This window comes from Kogia breviceps, chromosome 12 (assembly GCF_026419965.1).
Source record: "Kogia breviceps isolate mKogBre1 chromosome 12, mKogBre1 haplotype 1, whole genome shotgun sequence".
Classification (NCBI taxonomy): Eukaryota; Metazoa; Chordata; class Mammalia; order Artiodactyla; family Physeteridae; genus Kogia; species Kogia breviceps.
Genome location: NC_081321.1, coordinates 22939336 through 22952382, shown reverse-complemented (window position 1 = coordinate 22952382; position 13047 = coordinate 22939336). Strand labels below are relative to the sequence as shown.

Genomic DNA, 13047 nt, shown 5'->3' with positions numbered 1-13047 from the left:
TATGCCAACAAATTGGATAACCTAGCAGAAATTGATAGATTCCTAAAAACATACAACCTAACAAGACTGAATCATAAAGAAATAGAAAAATCTGAACAGACCAACAATGAGTATGGAGATTAAAAAAGCAATTAATGCCTCCCAACAAAGAAAAGCCCAGGACCACCTGGCTTCACTGGTGAATTCTACCAAATATTTAAAGAATTAACACCGATCTTTCTCAAACTCTTCCAAAACACTGAAGAGGAGGGAATCCTTCCAAACTTATTTTATGCAGCCAGCATGACCCTCATACCAAAGACAGCTAAGGACACTACAAAAAATGAAAATTACAGGTCAATATTCCAGATGAACGTTGATGGAAAAATCCTCAACATACTACTAGTGAACTTACTAGTGAACTTAATTCAACAGTACATTAAAAGGATCATACACAATAATTAAGTGGGATTTATTTCTGGGAGACAAGGATGTTTCAACATATGCAAATAAAACAATGTGATACATCACATTAACATAATGAAAGATAAAATAGTATCTTCTCAGTAGAAGAAAAAACATTTGATAAATTCAACATTTTTTCATGAACAAAAACAATTAAAATTTAGTTATAGAAGGAATATACCTCAACATAATAAACGCCACATATGACAAGTCACAGCTAGTAACATGTTGAACAGTGAAAAGTTGAAAGGTTTTACTCTAAGATCAGGAAAAAGACTAGAGTGCCCACTCTCACTACTTCTATTCAACATAATACTGGAAGTCCTAGCCAGAGAAATTAGGCAAGAAAGGAAATAAAAGTCATCCAGATTGGAAAGGAAGAAGTTAAACTGTGTTTATAGATAACATGATCTTATATAGAGAAAACCCTGAAGACTCCACCAAAAATTGTTAGAACAATATTTAGAATAAACAAATTCAGTAAAGTTTAAAGATAAAAAATAAGCCTGCAAAAATTATTTGCATTTCTATGCACTAGCAATGTTATTAAAAAAAGAAAATTAAAAAAATCTCAGTTACAATAGTATCAAAAAGAATAAGATACTTAGGAATAAATTTAACCAAGGAGGTGAAAGATATGTATGCTGAAAACAATGAGACATTGATGAAAAAAACTGAAGTAGAAACAAACAAAAGGAAAGATATTTCATGCTGCTGGATTGGAAGAATTGATATTGTTAGAATATCCATAATACTCAAAGTGATCTACAGATTCAATACAATCCCTATCAATATTTCAATGGTACTCTTTACAGAAATAGAAAAAAATCCTAAAATTTTGTATGGAACCACAAAAGACATCAATAATCAAAACAATGTTGAGAAAGAAGTACAAAACTAGGGCAGCAATCTGACTTTAAACTATATTACAAAGCTATAATAATCAAAACAGTATGGTACTGGCATAATAACAGACATAGAGACCAGTACAACAGAATAGAGAGCCCAGAAATAAACCCACACATATATGAGCAACTAATCTTTTGCAAGGACACCAAGAATACACAATGGCTTTAGGATAGTTTCTTCAATAAATGGTATTGGGAAAACTAGATATCCACATTCAAAAACAAATGGACTTTTAAAATCTTACACCATACTCAAAAGTTAACTCAAATTGATTAAAGAGTATATCTAAGACCTGAATCCATAAATCTCCTAGAAAAAATAGAGAACAAGCTCTTTGACGTCAATCTGGGAATGATTTTCTGAATATGATACCAAAAGCATAGGCAACAAAACTAAAAATCAACAAGTGGGACTACATCAAACTAAAAACTCTGCACAACAAAAGAAAAATAAACAAAATGAAAGGGCAACCTATGGAGTGGGAGAAAATTATTCACAAACCATATGTCTGATAAGAGGTTAATATCCATTTTATATAAGAAACTCATGCAACTCAAGAGCAAAAAGATCATCCCAATTAAATAATGGGCAAAGGACCTGAATAGACATTTTTTGAAAGAAAACATACAAATGGCCAAGAGGTACATAAAAAGATGCTCAACATCACTGACCATCAGGAAACTCAAAGTACAATATGATCTCATACCTGTTAGGATAACTCTTATCAAAAAGACAAGTGTTGGTGAGGGTGTAGTGTAAAGGGAACTCTTGTACATTGTTAGTGGAAATGTGAATTGGTACAGCCATTATGGAAAGCAGTATGGAGTTTCCGCAAAAGATTAAAGGTAGAACTACCATATGATCCATCAATTTAACTTCCAGGTATATATCCAAAAGAAATGAAATTAGCATCTCTAAGATATCTGTATTCCCACGTTCATTGCAACATTATTGACAATAGCCAAGATATGGAACAACCTAACTGTCTATCAATAGGTGAATAAAGAAAATGTAATCTATATCTGTATCTATATCTGTATATATTTATACACATATGTAACTCAACCATAAAAAAAGAGATTCTGACATTTTTACAACCTGGAGGACATTATGCTAAGTGAAATTAACCAACACAAAAAGATAAATACTGTATAAATATCACTTACATGTGGAATTTAAAACAATGAGCTCATAGAATCAGAGAATGAATCATAGAATCAGAGTGGTGGTTGCCAGAAGTTGGTTGAGGAACTGGGAAGATGTTGGTTGAAGGGTTCAAATTTCAATTAAAATATGAATAAGTTTTGAGGACCTAATATACATCATGATTATTGTAGTTTGTAATACAGTTGATCCTTGAAAAACATGGGTTTGAATTGCATAGGTCCAATTATACATGGATTTTTTTCAATAAATATCTACTACAGTACTACACATACAAGGTTGGTTAAATCTGCAGATGCAAAACCATGGTACAAAGGGTCGACTATAAAGTTACATGTGGATTTTAGACTGTGTATACTAGAGCTAATCAATGAATTTGGTAAAGTTGCAGGATACAAAATTAATGCACAGAAATCCTTGTATTCCTATACACTAACAATGAAAGATCAGAAAGATAAATTAAGGAAACCCTCTCATTCACCATTGCAACAAAAAGAATAAAATACCTAGGAATAAACCTACCTAAGGTTGTAAAAGAACTGTACGTAGAAAACTATAAGACACTGATGAAAGAAATCAAAGATGACACAAACAGATGGAGAGATATACCATGTTCTTGGATTGGAAGAATCACTATTGTGAAAATGACTATAGTACCCAAAGCAGTCTACAGATTTAGTGTAACCCTTATCAAATTATCAGTGACATTTTTTACAGAACTAGAAAAAAAAGTCTTAAAATTTGTATGAAGACAAAAACAACCCTGAATAGACAAAGCAGTCTTGAGGGAAAAAACAAAGCTACAGTAATCAAGACAATATGATACTGGCTCAAAAACAGAAATATAGATCAATGGAACAGGAGAGAAAGCCCAGAGATAAACCCACGCACCTATGGTCAACTAATCTATGACAAAAGAAGCAAGAATATACAGTGGAGAAAAGACAGCCTCTTCAATAAGTAGTGCCGGGAAAACTGGACAGCTACATGTAAAAGAGTGAAATTAGAACACTCCCTACCACCATACACAAAAATGAACTCAAAATGGATTAAAGACCTAAATATAAGACTGGACACTATAAAACTCTTAGGGGAAAACATAGGAAGAACACTCTTTGACATAAATCACAGCAAGATCTTTTTTGACCCACCTCTTAGAGAAATGGAAATAAAAACAAAAATAAACAAATGGGACCTAATGAAACTTAAAAGCTTTTGCACAGCAAAGGATACCATAAACAAGACAAAAAGACAACCCTCAGAATGGGAAAAAATATTTACAAATGAATCAATCAAGGACTAGTCTCCACAATATATAAACAGCTTATGTAACTCAATATTAAAAAAAACAAAAAACCCAATCAAAAAATGGGCAGAAGGCTTAAATAGACATTTCTCCAAAGAAGACATACATAGGCCAAGCAGCACATGAAAAGCTCAACATCACTAATTATTAGAGAAATGCAGATCAAAACTACAATGAGGTATGACCTCACACTGGTTAGAAAGGGCATAATCAGAAAATCTACAAACATCAAATTCTGGAGAGGGTGTGGAGAAAATGGAGCCCTGTTGCACTCTTGGTGGGAATGTAAATTGATACAGACACTATGGAGAACAGTATGGAGGTTCCTTAGAAAACTAAAAATAGAATTATATATGACCCAGCAATCCCACTACTGGGCATGTACCCTGAGAAAACCATAATTCAAAAAGACACATGCACCCCAATATTCATTGCAGCACTATTTACAATAGCCAGGTAATGGAAGCAACCTAAATGCCCATTGACAGATGAATGGATAAAGAAGATGTGGTACATATATACAATGGAATATTACTCAGCCATAAAAAGGAAAGAAATTGGGTCATTTGTAGAGACATGGATGGACCTAGAGACTGTCATACAGAGTGAAGTAAGTCAGAAAAGAGAAAAACAAATATTGTATATTAACATATTTATATGTGGAATCCAGAAAAGTGGTACAGATGAACCGGTTTGCAGAAATAGAGACACAGATGTAGAGAACAAATGTATGGACACCAAGAGGGGAAAGTGGCAGGGGGTGGTGGTGGTGGGATGAATTGGGAGATTGGGATTGACATATATGCACTAATATGTATAAAACAGATAACTAATAAGAACCTGCAGTATAAAAAAATAAAATAAAATTCAAAAAAAGAATAAAAGAAAACAAAGAGGTTGGTAACTTCAGAGGGAATGTATTTGATTTTAGCAAGGACATGGAAATCAAAACAAAACAAAACTAGGTTTTCAAATGACTACATTTTCTCTAAGCTTTACTAGGTATGGAATTCTCTTTAAGTAACTCTTCTAAGAAAACATTTAAGAAAATAGTTTTTGTTCTCAAACCCAAATCCATCATGGAATTGCTCAAATCGCAGGCTTTTCTGGAACTTGCTAAATATTGGCAAGTTTTATTTCTTCAAACCTTTTCAAACTGGCTGGATCATTCATTCGGAAGCAACTAGACCCAGGATTCGTCTTCACCACATTGAAATATTTGTCATCTTTCCGTCAATGTGCGGCAAGACACAGTTGTTATGGCTGTCCTGCCAGTTAAGCCCATTTAAGGTTTTCTAACTGAAGCTTCAAACAGTGGCATCTGTTCTTCATCATCTTAATCTGTGGTCATTTTCCTGAAAGGCCAAAGATGGCCAATTCATCCTTCCACTGGAAATCAATATGCCTCTAACCTCATGTGGCCCAGATTTTATAAATAACATCCATGGTTTCATTCAGAAATGTTCCACCTTCCTTTGAATCTTGGAAAAATAGAGATCACTCTGTACTCCGCTTTCCAGATAGTTCTGTCTTCAGCCATCATTCAGCAATGAACCAGAAGGCTGTTTATTAGAAAAGTCCTAGGGAAACGCTCTCACTGGTGCAGTGACAGGGATCATAGCTTTCTCATCAGATACCACTGCAAATGGAGATTCTGACAGGTTAAGCAAAGACAGGCATTTCCTGGGTTGCACAGACTTGAAAGATTTTCCATTAAAGAAAGATTTTGATAATAAGTTGATCGAACATTTCTGATGCTGGTTTATATTCAGGTTAGACTCATGGGATGCCGCCCCCACTCGTAGATTCTACAATCAGCATCATAGTATCTTTACTGCATGTTCATCCATCTATTTATTCTACTCTTCATCTATCAATTCATCTTATTTTTTGATGCATTTCAAAGTAAATAGCAGACACGCATATATTTCTCCCTAAATACTTTAGCATGCTTACTTTAACTAAAGTTAAGCATTTGTTTACAGTATTTTTTCTTTCATGACATAATTTATAAACAAGAAAATTTGCAAATTTTACATGAATGTTTGTTAAGTTTGGACAAATGAATATATCTATGTAACCCAAACCTCTATCAAGATGTAGAACTTTACCCTTACCCTAGAAACTTCTCTCATGTCTCCTACCGGTTAATTTCCACCTCTGTTCCATTTACAACAGTTCTGATTATTTTCCACAATGATTTTTTTTTCCACAACGGTAGTTTTGACCTGTTCTATGATTTCATTAGAATGGAATCATACAATATGTATTCTCATGTAAGGTTTCTTTTATTCAATATAATGTTTTTTGAGATTCAGCTGTTATTTTATGTGTCAATATTTCATTCCTTTTTTATTTTTGAGTTACACTCTATTGTATAAATAAGTCACATTTTGTTGATTCATTCTCCTACTGATGGACACCTGGTCTATTTCCAATTTCTGGCTAATATGAATAGAGCTGCTATAAATATTCTTATACAAGTCTTTTAAAAGATTAGTCTTTGCTATCTCTGGTAACATCTGAAAGTAAAATTTTGGGGTCACAGATAGCTGTGTCTTTAGTTTTATAATAAACTTTCAGACCTCTTTTTTTTCCGGAGTAATTGTACAGCAATGTAAGAGTTTAAGAAAATTCCAGTTGCTCCATGTCTTCACCAACACTTAATATTGTCAGTCTTTTTAATTTTGGCTTTTCTGGTAGCTCTATTCATTGTGACTTTAATTTACATTGCTTTCCTGGCTAATAATGTCAAGCACTTCTGATATGTGCTAATTGGTCATTCATATACATTATTAGTATAGTGTCTGTTCAAAAGTTTTCCCCATTTTTTAAATTGGACTGCTTGTCCTTCTACTATAAAGTTGTATAGTTTCTTTATATTCTAAATGCCAACCTTGTGAATATTTTCTCTAGGCTAGCCTACTCATTTTTGTAGTGGCATCTTTTGTTGTATATCAGTTTTACATTTTGGTAAAATCTAAGTTATCTATCTTACATTATTGAGTCACTGCTTTCTGTGTTCTTTCTGAGAAACCATTGCTTAAACGAAAGTAATAAATATGTTCTTCTGTTTTCCTTTTAAATTCTAATTAATTTTGGGTGTGGTGTGAGAAAGCAGTCAAGATTTTTTTCCTGCATATGGAATCAGTTGTTCCAGCACTATTTGTTAAAAATCCACACTTTGTTCCATGGAATTTCTTTGGCAACTTTGTGGAAAATTGAATATCTACATAAGTGTGGGTTTAGTTTGGAGCATTATATTTTATTTGTTGATCTATCTCTTTATAGTTTGGCCAATACCATACCGTTTTTATTACTGCACATTGTAGTAAGTCTTGAAATCAGATAATGTATATTGTATAATTTTGTTCTTTTTCAGGCTTGCTTTGAATATTCCAGGTCCATTGCAGTGCCATGTATATTTTTTTATAACCAGTTTTTAAGTGTCTACAAAAACCCTGACTGGGATTGTGTTGACTCTATAGATTAACTTGAAGAGAATTAATATCTTTATGATATTGAGTATTCTAATCTATGAACATGATAGCTCTCCATTTATTTTGGTCTCCTTTTTATTCTTTTGGCAATATTGTGTTATTTTCAGTGATAACATTCTGCATGACTTTTGTTAAATTTATTCTTAAAGCCTTTCTGTTATTTGATGTTACTGTAAATGATATACTACTTTCACTTTCAGTTATTTTATCTTGATATATAAAAAATAATATTGGTTTTTATTTTATTTATTTCTGTTTAAGACAGATAACATGGAAAAAACATTTATATGTTAAGTACAAAAAGGACATAAAATTGTATACACAGTAGAATAACAACTATGTAAACACACCAAAAATCTATGCACAGAAATGTCTAGAGGAACACCAAACACCAAAAGATTAGCAGTGGTAACATTTGGGTGGCAAACTGATTCTTTTTAAAATTCCCAGATTTTTCTTAATAAGCATTAATTATGATTGCAATGGTTTTGTTCTTAAAAAACAAAACAAAACAAATACCCCACTGGCTGGTGGTCAAGCAGTGCAGCGTCAGTGTCGCATGTAAATCAGAGGCTTTGGCCCCGACTCTTGAGAGCGTGGTGCGCCCCCCACCCCCAGGAGGCCTTAAGCACCTCTGGCTCCCACTTAGGGTGTCCTTGCAGCCCTGGTGCTCCTCAGCCTCTCTGACCCACAGTCTCTTTTCTCCCTTAATTCTGCCTTTTCCCACTACCACATCATCTTCGGTCGCTTCCAGCTGCATCTTTCCCTCTCCTTCCCAACTCAGGAGCCAGCTCTTCAGCCACAGGTCGCCGTAATTAGAAGCGGTGCGGTGCATAATTTCAAAGGTCATGGTGCCTCAGCTTTGGACACACAGGAACTCAATACAAATCATTTTCCTGCTGATAGACAAGTCATGCGTGGTGGCTGCTCTGGGTACAGATATGTTAATTATGCAGGCTTTCTTGTTAACCTACGGTTCCAAGTACTTTCTCTGAACAGTTATTCCTACCGTGAATTTTCTACCCTGGAAAGCCAGGGGTGGGCAGTAATAGCTCAGATCACTTGGTTTCTAAAAGTCCCTCCACTCTGAGAATGTAGAGCTATACAGTGTGTGGCACCTCAGAAGCTGCAGATGCCAGCCTATGTCTGGGAAAGATGTATGCCCCTTGCTTTTAAGGTTGAGGAACAAGCCAAAAAAGCAAAACAAAACAGTAATTGCTAGCAATTCACAGCCTATTCCTGTTGCTGAACAGAGGCAGTAATGGCTTGCTTTCCCCGCGAGCAGCTAGGTACTCTTGGGCAAGTCAAACATAACCTTGTTGAGCCTGTTTCTGGATCTGCAGGGAATGTGTTACTCACTTAAGACGTTTGGGAACTTAGTGAAATAACATGCCACTTGTCCTGCTCTTAGAAGGCCATGCAGGGGAAAAGGCAATGAGCTACCTGCAGCTCATCTCAACCCCAATAAGGAATCCTCCCTCAAGAGAAGGCAAGGAAAAGAAGTAAGAAAGCAGACATACCAGGTAAACAGGAGCGACCTATAACTGGCAAAGAAGCCTCAGACAAGCTGAAAATGCTCTGGTTCCAGCATCTTGTCCCCAGATGCTGGGAGGCAGACACAAAAGTCATGCAAATGACTGTCACATACATACAGGCACAGACAGAGCACCGCTGGGCAACAAGGGGGCTAATACTGCAGAGAAGACCCCAACGTGTGGCTTGAGGAACACGAGGGAGTCATTCCAAGACCCTCACGTAGCTGCCTTGGGGACAGCGAACACTCAAAAGCTTTGCTTTTGTTCAGTCTCCCAAAGGGAAAAAGGTGATAAGGAAGACTGTCACTTGTGGCAAACACTATTAGCAAGGATGCAGTCTTTCTTCTGGGGCGTGGGACTCCATCTCCTTCAGCTGAACTCTGACACTTAAAAAAAAAAAAAAAAAAAAAAAATATATATATATATATATATATACACACAGACACATGCATACATATATGTATATATGTATGCACACACACATATACGTATATGTCTATGCACATTCACGATATATTTAAATGAAGGTGTACACACACTGTGCTAAAATACAAACAACAGAAATCCCAAGTCATATATAAAAAGGCTAACTATAGCATATAACACAAGCCTAGAGCCAGCTCTTGGCTGGGAACTGGGGAAGGAGTGGTATCATCTGGAGGCTATGTACACAACTTGTGGTCGGCAGGGAAGGCATCAGTATAGACTCACTCCACAATACTGGCCCACAGGAAAGCGCGATGTAGCTCACATACCAAAACAGATGCCCACCTTGCTTTTGTCTACAACCAAACTTGGCAGGCACCCAGAAGGACTGTGGGTTTGTTTTGATGACAGGGCACCACATCAAGCTGCTGTTAAACCTCCCAGCCCTAGGAACTCACCTGCTACCCCTCCTCCCTCCCTTTCAGACTCTTGGCCCTTTTTCCCACCCAACACCCAGAGCCTGAGGCACACCCAGATCACCCACCCTCATGTGACTTACTTGCAAGGCTTCCTGGCAAGCAAGGTCCTTCTGTATCTGTCCCTTTCTGATCCTAAGATATATGGAGACATTTCTGTAAATGTTTGGCACCTGTGTAACATGACGGTCGTGGATAACGCCACAATGACACAGAGAGACCCAGTAACAAGACAGGCAGGGTGAGGGCAAGGGGCACCGCGCTGCCCTAGCATCTCAAAACCAGAACTGCGGCTTCCTATGCATTTATGGGGGTGGGAGAAGGAATGTGCAGAATTAACTTCACCGACTCCTCAGCAGCAAATACATTCAAAACTGAAGGTGTCTTGAGGGCCCCACTATACCCTAATCACGAGTCTGGTCACTCCTCTGGAGGAGCTCGGTGCAGTGACAGCTGGAAAATTGAGTGCCGATTGAATCTTCCGCATCAAGAGTCCTTTTGAAGACGCTTGGCAAAGTAATTGTTTTCTTTTGAGCAAATGTGCATCACGTCCTTGGGAAGGCCATGTGGAAGGCTGCTCTCCAGCCCAGTCAAATGATCTAATCTCACTATTATCTTAGTTCCCTCTGAGTTTCTTTCTTACCGGCCACCTCGCTGTACAGAAAACAGCCAAGCACCATGCAGGTCAGTCATCGATGGTGGGCAAGCAGAGGCCATGTTGGAACAAGCACTGGCAAAAGTCATGAACTTGGGGTTGACCTGCAAACAGGTGATGGGGCCCGTGTGTTTGCCATCCAACACAACTACTTTTTTTTTTTTTTTTTTTTTTCTTTTTTGCGGTACGCAGGCCTCTCACTGCTGTGGCCTCTCCCGTTGCGGAGCACAGGCTCCGGACGCGCAGGCTCAGCGGCCATGGCTCACAGGCCCAGCCGCTCCGCAGCATGTGGGATCTTCCCGGACCGGGACACGAACCGGCGTCCCTTGCGTCGGCGGGCCGACTCTCAACCACAGCGCCACCAGGGAAGCACCCAACACAGCTACTTTTATACGACTCTCTCCATTCCAGACATGGATCTTGCCATCCTCTGTATCAGTCATAATAAACTGCGAGTCTGGAGTAAACGAGGCCTCCAGTGTGACGGCTTTGCTGCTGGCATAACCCCCAAACGTGTGCATCACCGCTCGCTTGAGTGCATTGATCAGACGGACGAAGCTGCCGTTGGTGGAGATGAGGATGAGTTTGCCGTCATTGCTGAACTTAACTCCTGTCCACTCGCAAGTCCGATCATACTGCGTCTTAAATGTCGCAAAGGGCCCCTTATCGAAAGAGCGAAGATGGTAAAGTTTGACCATTTCAGAACTGACACCTTCAGTAAAAATGAATCCTTCTGGATCAAAAGAACAAACTGGTTTGCCTGTAGATGCATGAGACCCTGGCAGTTAGGAGACTGGAGATCCCAGAGCCGAATGGTCTTATGAAGAGACCCAGAAATGAAAGTGTCATCCACAGTTGACATGGACAAGGCCACCACCCTTTTGCTATGTCCAGGAAAGTATCTGATGTATTTGTTGTCATGAAAGGACAGGTAACTGGTAGGATCGTCTGTTTTTTTAGGGCTGTAAACGACTGTGTTTGCTGCATGAGAGCATCTGAGGAGGTCCACGCCATAGTTCTTACTCTACAGGGTTCTCTTTGGTTTGCCCTCCTGGCAGTCACAGAGCACGAGGGAATTGTCACTGCTTGAGATGACCGTCTCGCCGTTGGGGCTGAAGTCGAAGCAGTTAATCTTGTCCAAGTTCTCGCGGAACACCTTGGCGACATGGAAGTTCCACAGCACGCTGTCGCTCGGCTTCATGGCGGCGAATGCTGGAGGTGGCGGCGGCTAAAATGGATTTTTATATTTTAACCTTTGTTCTATGATCTTTCTATTTTTAAAAATTAATATTTATTTATTTATGGCTGCACTGGGTCTTAGTTGCAGTGTGCGGGATCTTCATTGCGATATGTGGGATCTTGCACTGTGGGGTGTAGGGTTCTTCGTTGGGGAGCATGGACTTCTCTCTAGTTGTGGCATGCGGGTTCTCTAGTTGTGGCTTTTGTGCTCAGTAGTTGTGGTGTGTGGGCTTAGTTGCCCTGCGGCATGTGGGATCTTAGTTCCCCGACCAGGGATTGAACCTGCATCCCCTGCATTGGAAAGCAAATTCTTAACCACTGGATCACCAGGGAAGTCCCTATTCTAAGACCTTTCTGAATCCATTTACTAGTTGTAGAAATTATTTTGTAGGTTCCTTAGGATTTTCTGTATGCCCAATGATGTCTGAAAATAGTATGAGTTTTGTTTCTTCTTTTCCAGTCTACATGCCTGATTTCTCTTATTCTTCTATTACAACTTTAGAATTACATTTCAAAAAATACTCAGTGAGTGGTGATGGAGTGGACATCCTGATCTTAGGGGTAAAGAATTAACTTTACGATTATGTGTAATGTGAGTTGTACAGTTTTTGTAGTTGTCCTTCATTAGATTGAGGAGTTTCTTTTTAATACTTGTTTGCTGAGAGCTTTTTTCATGAGTAGCTGCTGAACTCATTAGCTAATTTTTCTGCAACTATTGAAATGACGTTTTTTTCTCCTTTATTGTGTTAATATGGTGAACTCCACTGATTGATTTTCAGAGATTCAACCAATCTTGCATTTGTGGGATAAACCCTACTAGGACCTTATGTATTATTCCTTTTATATATTACTGGATTTACTTGTGAAATATTTTGTTAAGAAATTTTGTGTCTAAATGTAAAATAGATAGCTAGTGGGAAGCAGCCACATAGCACAGGGAGATCAGCTCGGTGCTTTGTGACCACCTAGAGGGGTGGGATAGGGAGGGTGGGAGATGCAAGAAGGAGGAGATATGGGGATATATGTATATGTATAGCTGATTCACTTTGCTATACAGCAGAAACTAACACACCATTGTAAAGCAATTATACTCCAATAAAGATGTTTTTAAAAAAAGAAATTTTGTGTCTATATTAAGAAAGTATATTGTTTCTTCCTTCACCTTTTTGGAAATATCTTCAGTTATAATAAGATTTTACTAGCAGATTTATTCCCTCAGCAGATGTCCTCTCGAGAATCAATGGTCAGAATTGTATCCTATGTTCACCCCATATCAACTAGTGACAAAGGGATGGTTAGCTATCTCTGTAGTACCCTCCACGACAAATTTCACATTATAGGCACTTCATTTTTAATCTATTTGTTTAGTTTTCATTTTATTTGTAAAATAAAT

At 37.9% G+C, this 13047-nt stretch overlaps 1 pseudogene; it reads right to left on the bottom strand.

The window, feature by feature from the left end:
- Positions 1-10445: 10445 nt before the first annotated feature.
- Positions 10446-11616, bottom strand: LOC131766831 (WD repeat-containing protein 82-like; annotated as a pseudogene).
- Between the last annotated feature and the right edge of the window lie 1431 nt (positions 11617-13047).